This window comes from Rhamphochromis longiceps, linkage group LG13 (genome assembly GCF_057381845.1).
Source record: "Rhamphochromis longiceps isolate RC_006_pf linkage group LG13, R_longiceps_female_GT1.1, whole genome shotgun sequence".
In the NCBI taxonomy this organism is placed as follows: Eukaryota; Metazoa; Chordata; class Actinopteri; order Cichliformes; family Cichlidae; genus Rhamphochromis; species Rhamphochromis longiceps.
In genome coordinates, this window is record NC_140569.1 from 25,496,353 (window position 1) to 25,507,980 (window position 11,628).

At 45.3% G+C, this 11,628-nt stretch overlaps 1 long non-coding RNA gene across 1 annotated transcript; it reads left to right on the forward strand.

The window, feature by feature from the left end:
* The first annotated feature begins 3,536 nt into the window (after positions 1-3,536).
* On the forward strand, positions 3,537-4,746 carry LOC146655927 (uncharacterized). Its single transcript, XR_014914390.1, has 2 exons — positions 3,537-4,043; positions 4,229-4,746. It is a non-coding gene; the product is annotated as an uncharacterized LOC146655927 (long non-coding RNA).
* Positions 4,747-11,628: the final 6,882 nt, after the last annotated feature.

An 11,628-nucleotide genomic window follows, 5' to 3' on the forward strand; every position in this document is an offset into this window, starting at 1 on the left:
AATAGAACTACGTTTTACTAGCGGACCGAAAGTGTTACCGACGGGAATCTACAGCGTCTTGAGCTGAATTAAGACTTCAGAAGTCATTCGTCATGTCGAATGACCAGCGGATAAACTCTCAGGTTGGTAATAAATGTATTACATGTATAAGAACAAGCGTCATGTTAAGAAATGATAGCTGTACAGTAACTTTTATGCTTATTGTAGCTGTTAGCTAAAAACGCTAATTTAGCGTAGTTTGCCCTGAATTCAGCTTTGACAACAAATATGATCGACTGTTTCTAGTAGAATTCCAAAGTTGTCATCTTGTACCCTCTCAGAATGCTTGCAGAGACCCCTACAGTAGGGAAACATGCAAAACGGTGCCCAAACCTTTGTATTTTAGCTTTATTTATGTCTTACACAGCATCCCAACTCTTTAGCTAACTTAATAACTTTAGCTAAAGTGAATAGTTAGTCTAATTCATTAGTGCAGCATTACTGGGTCACCTCTGTTTGAAGTGATATAATATGATATACAGCTATCACTGAAACAGCAAACTTTGTAAATAAGCAAACAACACTTCTCATTCTCTAAACGTTTGGCCACAGCTGTAGATTACACTATCAGCGCTTGTTCACTCTTCACAATAATTACATTTCTAAATTTACTTTGTGCATTTACAGGTAAACAATATCTAATATTTTATCTAAATGACTGCTTTGTCTTTGAAAAGGGTGAAGAGCCTGAGGCCGGTGACAGTCCAGTTCTACTCTAAGTACTAGGGCTGGGCGATATGACCCAAAATTCATATCTCGATATTTTTTAGCTGGATGGCGATATAAGATATATATCTCGATTTTTTTTTTTTTTTTTTTTTTTTTTAAAGCCATAAGTTAAGAACAAAAAGAGAGTTCTAGTCACACTGTGTCCCAGATGTGGGCGCTTATATTTACATACAGCGTAGATGTACATGAAGAAATTACTCAAAAATAAATTATCAGCATTTATTAAATAATCATGGTCCATAAATAAAAGAAAACAATGTTGTTTTTGCGCATAACAAAAAGCTCACAATTGTGCAGTCAAAATGTAAACTAATAGACGCTGAGCATAATAACAAAGAGACAGATTTCACAGCTGCACCACGTCTCTGAACAGGTGCCATTTGTGGTCCTTATACACACACAGTACGTATCACTCCGCGAGGCTCCTCCCCGGTAGCCGTAATCCTCCAAGACAATCCATCAAGCGGTGCAGCTCCGTAGCTTAGCAAAGTCATATTAAAACATTTTTTGACAGATTGCCGAGCGCTGTGTACCACATAAAATCGGTTCGCGGTCAGTAAGCACAACCAGAATTCATACATAAGGCGCACTGTCGAGTTTTGAGAAAATGAAAGGATTTTAGGCCGTGCAGCCCCTCCGGGCTGCATGTCGTTAGCGCGGTTAGCTCGTTAGCGCGGTTAGCTCGCTAACACGTTGACGCCGTCCAGCCCCACGCACGGTAACTCGCTAACGGAGATTTTCCGCTTTCATCTTGTCATTGCCTGCAGGTGAAGCTATGGGGGAGGCGGAGTTGTGTTCAGTGAAGGAGAGGCGAGGCCGAGTAACATTGCGTAGAGACAAAAGTGGACGAAAGAGAGGCAAACCTGCGGCTCCACGAGTATAATTATAACGTAACATAGACTATATCGATATAAACGATATTGTCACATCTTATATCTCGTATGAAAATATATCGATATTTTTAAAAAAAAACTCGATATATCGCCCAGCCCTACTAAGTACATCCTTACAGTGGCTCACAGGACAAGGCCACATTCCTGTCCTGCCAGAAGAGAAGAGAAACTTCAGTCTTCATGCAGTTCAACCACACCTGTCATATTCCATATGACAGGGGTCTCAAACTCCAGTCCTCAAGGGTCAAAGTGTCATGCAACTTTTCCATGCCCTCGAGGACTGGAGTTTGAGACACCTGCCGTATGGTGTTCATGCTGTTTTCTACCCCACAGTTACAGCATGTCTGACTGCCTGTTCAGCATATGCAAAAATATATGATGAGTTTAAGCATGTGATGACTAAGGCCTTCCATTATGGTGTTTGTCATCACATGTCACAGACATCTGGATGATCATTTGGAATAAATAAAATACTAAAAACGTGTTACTTCATCTTTTATCTTTATTATTACTATTATTATTATTGTTCTTATTTTACACTTTTCATTGTTAGGCATTAGGTTTATTTGTAGTAGTCCTTTCCAACCTCTTTCCCTCTTCCATGTTACTGTGTCAGCTTGTCAGCATCTATTTGGGTTTGGAAGTGGAACAGAAAGTAAAGAAATCCAAAGTGCCATTAAAACCAGGAGAGGTTCTTATATTTCAGAAGAAGGGATTAATTCAAAAGAAATGACCTCAATGCCATATTTTATTTAGGAACCCTAGAGAGCACTTTGCAAAATAACACATTCTTATAATTTCACCCTCAGATGAGCCAAGCTACAACTGTCAGAGAAGGTGATGTAGGTTCAGAGCATATGAGAGTGGTTAAGTTAATGTCTCTTGTCTAGATGAAGGCACAAGAGGGATCAATGGCAAGGCGTAGAGATTCAGTATCTTCAGTCTTCAGTGGACACTCCATTTCTGGCACAAAACACCTGTAAAAGATGGTCGATTTAGGAGGTGACCCGAAAACTTCAGCCTGTCAAACATATTAATGGAGCAGTATGCTTTAAAAAAAAAAAATCTAATTAAGCATGCACTCAGTACCCTAAGAATTATTATGGTAGTTAAACACAGTGATAGTTGTATATCACTTCAAACAGAGGTGATCCAGTGATGCTGCACTAATGAATTAGACTAACTATTCACGTTAGCTAAAGTTATTAAGTTAGCTAAAGAGTTGGGATGCTGTGTAAGACATAAATAAAGCTAAAATACAAAGGTTTGGACACCGTTTTGCATGTTTCCCTACTGTAGGGGTCTCTGCAAGCATACAGAGGGGGTACTCTGACAGGGTCCAAGATGACAACTTTGGAATTCTACTAGAAACAGTCGATCATATTTGTTTGTCAAAGCTGAATTCAGGGCAAACTACGCTAAATTAGCGTTTTTAGCTAACAGCTACAATAAGCATAAAAGTTACTGTACGGCTATCATTTCTTAACATGACGCTTGTTCTTATACATGTAATACATTTACCAACCTGAGAGTTTATCCGCTGGTCATTCGACATGACGAATGACTTCTGAAGCAGAGGTGTGGACTCGAGTCACATGACTTGGACTCGAGTCAGACTCGAGTCATTAATTTTATGACTTTAGACTTGACTTGAAAAAATGTTCTAAGACTTGTGACTTGACTTGGACTTTTACACCAATGACTTGGGACTTGAATTGGACTTGAACCGGTTTACTTGAAAAGACTTGATATTTTACCCCAAATATAAAATTTAACATGCATATTATATAGAGATTGAAAATGTGACGTCATTCACGGGTAGAACCGCAAAGGATTCTGGGAACTCGTGGCAAGCGGTGCTAGCGCACGTGTAACAGAGTCATAAATAACATTGTTATAATTACACAAAATGTGTTCTAAACCCCCAAACTTCTCCTTTTATACCTGACTTTTAGGACCTCCAAGCCTGTAGTTGTGTTCATTATCAGTTAGAGCCCCTCCTCATTCTTTTCTTCTTCTTTGGTGCAATACTATAAATACAGTGTACCCCTTTTGCCTCTCCCCTTTTTCTACAATTCCCCTGTGGGAGAGGTGGGTGTCATTTCTTTCCAGCACCTTAAAGCACACATAATTCATATTTAACCACCCTGATGTTTATGATTGCGATTTTAATTTAGTTATTGTCATTATTGAGCCTGTTTTTGTAAAGATGTTATAAGTGTGTAGTATGTGTGTGTCATAAATGTGTTTTAGGCGCCATAAATGATAGCATGAATATGTATTCCTTGCTAGCTTGGGAGCTGTGGTGGGTTGAGCTAATCCTCTTCCCCACTGTCTGTATTTGGTCGTAGGAGCTGGAGTGGGCAAATTATTTACTTGGAGGTCTTTCTTTCTTTTACCTTTTTTATCAGGTATGTCAGATTTCATGTTGTTTTTGTTTTATCTTATGTCAAATATGTTACGTGTAAATGCATATTTTATGTTTAATGTAAAAATAAATGCCAGCCCCTTTTTCTACAATTCCCCTGTGGGAGAGGAGCTGGAGTGGGCAAATTATTTACTTGGAGGTCTTTCTTTCTTTTACCTTTTTTATCAGACACAACGCAGAATCACACCGGTTACACTTGGTGCCGTGACCCGTCACATCGCCAATCCGCGATCCACCCCTCCTCCTTCTGCTGCCGCTGTTTTCCCGCCTCCTCTCTGCAGCTGTGTGCCAGAATCCTGTGCCCTGCGCTTTGACTCACAGGTTTTTATATCGCATGTGTGATCGATGCCCCGTAATTTGGCTTGCAGGCATCTCTGTCACGTGTGAACTTAAAGGGCAAATACGTAGGTGATCATTTCTGTCACTGTTTCATATTGTTGCCTCAAATTATACAGGCGCGGATTGTAATTTTTTTTTCTCTATTGATATTGGCTTTTACAGCCTGTTTTAATTGAGAGGAGAAAACAACATTTTATTTTCTATGGTGTTTTGATTCTTTGATGTTTTTTTTCTTCTCCCCACATTTCATTGTTTTGTGAAGTTTTGCATAATTGTGTGTGGGGGTTAGGCTCGTTTTTTTTTGCTGTTGAACAGTGATATCTCACTTGGGCCAACATGTTAAGTGAGGAAACTGTGGATAGCGCTTTGCCTGATCTGTTCTCTGCGGGGAGTAATATGACCTTTGGTTTGGGGAGGGGTCATCAGATTGCTCCAAAGTTTTTTGGGAGGGGTAGGCCAGTAGTCCCGGGTATTGGTGCCCACACTGTAGACCAGCCAGTGATGCACTCACCATTAATGCCAGCAGCTAGCTCCACACCAGCTGCTTGCGAACGCCAAACACACACCCAGGCTGTCACTAGTGACATGTTGAGCAGCTTGATCACTGACTTAGCAAAGCAAATTGGGGAAAATATCACATCCTCTCTTAACTCTATGCACCAGCCAGCCCCCACCCAGCCACAGTCTCCCCAGAATGTGCCCTCGAGCTGCAATGACCAGTCCCAGCTGAAGGTTGTTGTTCAGTCAGACACCAAAGCTCCACCATACTTCAAGGGTGACAACACAGATCTATTTCCCATCGGTGAATGGGAGGACATGATGAGATGTTATCTGCACAGAATCAGCTGTGACACAGATGAAGAAATGTTTGCCATATTAATGTCTAGACTAACTGGCAAAGCCAGAGATGTGGTCAAGGTGTCACTTCGTTGCCGCCCTGAGTTGAATCGGAATGATCCTATTACTGCTGTGTTTGACATACTGAGGTCTAACTTCAGCGACTTGACATATTCCAGCCTGCCCATGAAAGATTTCTACAGTACTGTGCCACGTCCAGGTGAGAACGCCATGGATTACTGGATCCGGTTGAACAAGTCTATTGATGCTGCTGATGAGTGTCTCCGCAGGCGCGGCAAGATGGTAGAGGACCCCAGTAGTGAGGTTGTTTCGATGTTCATTAATCACTGTCCTGACCACAGTCTTACGTTGTCTTTTCAACTGAAGGCCCCTGAGGAGTGGACTGCAGCTGAGGTTCAGAGCCGTCTGGACAACTATGTGAGGAAAATGAGACAGTCTAGTGTTTTGTCTCATAATACAGCAAGTCTGTCCATCCCGCATCAGAGCCCTGTCGCTGTTAACAGCCAGCCCCACTCCAGCGGTGCTCAAGCAGTCCCAGTAACACATGAGCCAGCCTCGTATCCTATGCTCTCTGTTCCCTCTGCAGCCACATGTCAGCCTCTCTCTTCTGATGGCATGGTAAGTGTGCAGCAGCCCTCTGCTTGTCCTCCTTTGACTCTACATGTCATGCCCCCATCTTTGCCAGTTTCTGGCCCTCCTCCAGCTGAGCCAGGTGTTCAACAGATGGTAGCACTGTTTGACAAGGTTCTGTCCATGTGCACTGCATCACTAGCCACTGGTCCTAGGTGCCCACAACCCACAGGTCATTCCCATGGGCACCGCAATGCTCATCGTGCTTCGTGCAGAGTGTGTGGCTCACATGAACACACAACCCATGTGCATTGTAGGCTGTACAAGCTATGCCACAGCTGCTTTGACCCTGGACACATGAGGCGTGAATGCCCACAGTTGCACCAGAAACCAAGCGTTTCAGTCCCTCCTCCCACCGATGCTGCTTTAAACTAGCCAGCCCATGTAACGAGAGGGGTAGCATGGGCAGTGTTGATGAAACCCTCAGAAATGCAACAGACCCAGAAGCCATATATGTTAACTGCTGTAGTAGCCTCTCTGATGAGAAGACTGTTATTATGGGTTCACAAAGAGTTGGCAGGGCTAGTGAGTTGTTTTACACTCCAGTGTCGGTCAGTGGCCGGTGTTCCCTGACAAGCATGCTTGATTCAGGAAGTATGTCATGCACACTAAGTGAAGAGGCTGATAGCAAGCTAAGAGCCGCTGGTGTTGCTCTGATTCCGCAGCATATCCCTGAAAATGTGGTGCTGGTTGGTTGCGGTGGCCTTCTCACACAACCGAAATGCATCTATGATTTGGACATTGAAGTATATGGGACTAGGTTTCTTGTACCAACATTTGTGGTTCCTGGGCAAAAAGATGAGCTCATCGTGGGGAGCAATGTGATCCGGCCCATCATTCAGAAGATGAAGGCTGATACAAAGTACTGGGAGCTTATTAACTCCAATTACACTGGCACTGATTGTGAAGACTTCCTGCAGTTGCTGAGCTGTATCTCACGGTGGTCTGCTCCTGTGTTGCCAGATAAAGTAGGTACAGTCAGGTTGCGGAAGAGTGTCACTCTCCTGCCACAAAAAGAATATGTAGTTTGGGGAAAGCTGCCACCTTCTGCCCTCGTGTCTCCAGGAAGTACTGTCGTTGTGGAACCCACGTCAGCCCGTTCCACTCCAAAGAACATAATGGTGGGGCGCATTATAACACCCATGTGGGGAGATCGTTGGGTCCCTATGAAAGTCCTTAACCCAACAGAGAGCCCTGTGACACTTCGTCGCAATGCTAAGATTGCGGATGTCTTTCCTTGTATTGCTGTGGAGGACCTGCCCATCACTCAAGGTCTCTGCGAGACTCTGACTGACCAGCATACCAGTTTTCCCCCCTCATCAGACTCTGTGCCTGACTCTGCACAGCTACTCAAAGATGCTGGGTTGGCTGACATTGATATTGAGGGCTGTGAAGTGTCAGATGGGTGGAAGAGGAAATTGGTGGAGCTTGTGTTGACTTACCAAGATGTGTTCTCTAGAGACAAACTGGACTGTGGTGAGGTGAAAGACTTTGTCCATCGTATCCACCTCACTGACGACCGCCCTTTCAGGCTTCCCTATCGCAGAGTACCCCCGGCTCACTATCACAAGTTGCGAGAGGTGCTGTCAGACATGGAGATGAAAGGCATCATCAGTAAGTCCACCAGCGAATACGCCTCGCCACTGGTAATGGTTTGGAAGAAGTCAGGTGACTTGAGGATATGCACTGACTTCCGCTGGCTCAATGCCAAAACCATTAAGGATGCTCACCCACTGCCCCATCAGGCTGACTGTCTTGCTGCCCTTGGTGGGAATGCTTTCTTCAGCACCATGGACCTCACATCTGGGTTCTACAACGTTCCCCTCCATGAGTCTGACAGACGGTACACTGCTTTCACTACACCTCTTGGCCTGTATGAGTACAACAGACTTCCCCAGGGTCTATGCAACAGCCCAGCATCTTTCATGCGGATGATGCTCAGCATCTTTGGTGATTTGAACTTTTCCAGCCTCCTGTGTTATCTTGATGACCTGCTGGTGTTTGCGCCTTCAGAAGAGGAGGCCCTAAGACGTCTTGAGATTGTTTTCTCTCGCCTGAGGACCAGCAATCTGAAGCTGGCGCAGAAAAAATGTCACTTTCTCAGACGCTCTGTGAGGTTTTTGGGTCATGTCGTGGATGCTGGTGGTGTCTCGGTTGATCAGGATAAAGTGAGGGTTATCGCCAATTTTCAGAAGACTGACCTTATGGATGGTGACGGTTGCACCCCTTCTCAGAGGAAAGTGAGATCCTTCCTTGGCATGGTGATGTTTTACCAGCATTTTATTCCAGGGTGCTCTCGTATTGCGAAGCCACTCTTTGCTCTAACTGCCGGTCAGAAGAGGACTAAAGGCTGCCATGGGAGTCGGAAACCTGGAACTTTTCGCAAGCTCACCCCTCAAGATTGGACTCCTGCTTGTGAGAAAGCATTTGAGGGACTCAAAGGTGCACTCCTCAGCTGTGCGGTGCTGGCACATCCTGATTTTGAGAGGCCATTCATCCTTTCAACTGACGCTTCCATGGATGGGCTGGGTGCTGTCTTATCCCAGGTGCCAGCTGGTGAGGAGAGAGCAAGACCTATAGCCTTTGCTAGTAAGTCTCTCAGCCGCAGTCAGGCCAAATACCCAGCACACCGGCTCGAATTTTTGGCTCTGAAGTGGGCTGTGTGCGATAAGTTCAGCCACTGGCTCAAGGGTCATCGGTTCACTGTCTGGACTGATAACAATCCTCTCACATACATTCTGACTAAGCCAAAGCTGGATGCCTGTGAACAGCGTTGGGTCTCTAAGCTTGCACCATACTGCTTTGAGATCAAATATGTTCCTGGAAAGCTGAACATTGTGGCAGACACCCTGAGCAGGGAACCGTTTGTGAGGCCGTTGGCCCAGCGGCTCCTGTCGGAGCCCTACTTTGAGCTGCTAGAGCAAGTCAGTGGTGTGAAAGATGCCAGTGTCCAAGATGCCTTCCGTTTGACCTGTCAACCTCAATCGATACGCAGTGCTCCACCCTCTGCTGTGCTTGATGTGTCTCTGTCAACTGATGACGTGTCTTCTCTCATGTCTTCGCTCTGTGAGTGGGAGTCTGCTTCTCGCCAGCGTGCAACATCCCTCGCTGGTCACCTAACCTCCATCAGTCCACCTGACTGTGATGTTACTCATGCGCTGTCCCGTGCTGATCTCCTGTCTCATCAAACAGGGGATCCTGTGATCTCCAGAGTAGCCCGCTATGTTGAGCGTAAGCGCAGACCCTCCAGACGTGAGCGCTGTCATGAGAACCAACATACGTTGCGGCTCCTGAAACAATGGGATAAGCTCACATTCCTCAATGGTGTCCTCTACAGAGTCGTGAGGGACCCACTGACCAAACACAAGAGATTCCAGTTTGTGGTACCTGACTCCCTAAAACAAGTGGTGCTGTCTGGCATACACGACAATGCTGGTCATCAAGGTCAACCTCGCACACTCTCCTTGGCTCGTCAGCGTTTTTTCTGGTATGATATGGAGAAGGATGTGCGCGGTCATGTGAGAAATTGCCGCAGGTGTGTTCTCAGCAAGACCCCAGAGCCAGCAGCTAGGGCCCCGTTGGAAAGCATTAAGACCTGTGCTCCACTGGAACTTGTGTGCATTGACTTCTGGTCAGCTGAGGACAGCAACAACAAGTCTGTGGATGTCCTTGTGATTACTGACCACTTCACAAAATTAGCACATGCATTCCAATGCCAGGATCAGACAGCTAAGAGAGTCGCTAAAAAGCTCTGGGATGGATTCTTCTGTGTGTATGGCTTCCCTCAGCGCATTCACTCTGACCAGGGAGCTAGTTTTGAGAGTGAGCTGCTTGCAGAGCTTCTGGTTTTGGGTGGCGTTGCCAAATCCCACACTTCACCATACCACCCCATGGGTAATGGTACCACAGAGAGATTTAATCGCACCCTTGGAAACATGTTACGGTCCCTCCCCCCCAGATGTAAGCAGAAATGGCCGCAGATGATACAGTCCATGACGTTTGTGTATAACTGTACGGCACACGAGACCACCGGCTTTGCGCCATTCTACCTGATGTTTGGGAGGGTGCCAAGGTTGCCAGTTGACCTCATGTTTCGGGATGTCCTTCATGATGACACCATTTGTGACTATGATACCTATGTCAAGTCACTGATGGATGACCTGCGCTCTGCCATGCTCCGAGCCCAGGAACACAGCACAATGGAGCAGAGACACCAGTCTGACCAGTACAACAGAAAAGTGAAGGGTCTGCCTCTTTCACTAGGGGACCAGGTGTTGTTGGCAAACAAGGGAGTCAGAGGAAAAAGGAAGCTCTCTGACAAATGGGAACCTGTTGTGTACACGGTAGTTGACTTGGATCCTGCTCTTCACATCTGCCGTATCAGAGACAAAGAAGGTCAAGAGCGTGTGGTGCATCGCAACCTGCTCCTTCAAGTTAACTTTTTGCCCTTGGACACAACACTGAATGACGATGCTGCACATCCTGCTGTGAGCGTTGTCAGTGGCCCCGCTGAGTCTGACCTGGATGGGTCTGTGACATCTTTTGGGGGCACAGGAGCTGTACCTCCTGCCACCTGGACTGTGGATTCCGTCTCCAGCACTGGCGAGTGTGATGACCGCACACTATCATGGATCCATCAGCAATCTGCCGCTGACCCGGTCGAAGATGGCGTTCATGGGACCCCTCCCATAATGGGTGTTTCTGATCTTGGTGGGCTGGCTGGTGATGGAGCCTCCCCAGGCTCCCCTGCTGCTTTCCCGTCCCACACTTTTCATTCTCTTGAACCCAAAAATGTGGACGTGGATCAAGGACTTACCACACGTTTTGGTAGAATCATTAAACCAGTTCGTCGCTTGATTGAATCAATGGCTCAACTTGAAACACTCCTTGGTGTTGAACCTGTTCAAGCAGCGGTTATTGATGTGTGAATTTGCTTATTTCTGTATGTTTTTCATTGCAGGCACAGAGTTCATTGTATTTTGTCAGTCTGTGCAGTCTGATAGTGACGCCCATAGATATTATGGCCTGTTTTGTGTGGTGTAAATGGCACCTCATTTTGTCTATAGAAAGTCCTGGGATCTTGCTAGGCGCCGAGCAGGTCTCAGGTCTCTTATCCTCCTTGGAGGAAGCTATGTTGCTGATCTAATTCATTGTATATGCGATGTGAATTTGTTTGAGGCCACTGTATCTGTTATTGTGGGTTTATATTTTTTTTTTGGTGTACCCTTTAGGATTTTGTGTAATTCTTGGGGGGTGAATGTAACAGAGTCATAAATAACATTGTTATAATTACACAAAATGTGTTCTAAACCCCCAAACTTCTCCTTTTATACCTGACTTTTAGGACCTCCAAGCCTGTAGTTGTGTTCATTATCAGTTAGAGCCCCTCCTCATTCTTTTCTTCTTCTTTGGTGCAATACTATAAATACAGTGTACCCCTTTTGCCTCTCCCCTTTTTCTACAATTCCCCTGTGGGAGAGGTGGGTGTCATTTCTTTCCAGCACCTTAAAGCACACATAATTCATATTTAACCACCCTGATGTTTATGATTGCGATTTTAATTTAGTTATTGTCATTATTGAGCCTGTTTTTGTAAAGATGTTATAAGTGTGTAGTATGTGTGTGTCATAAATGTGTTTTAGGCGCCATAAATGATAGCATGAATATGTATTCCTTGCTAGCTTGGGAGCTGTGGTGGATTGAGCTAATCCT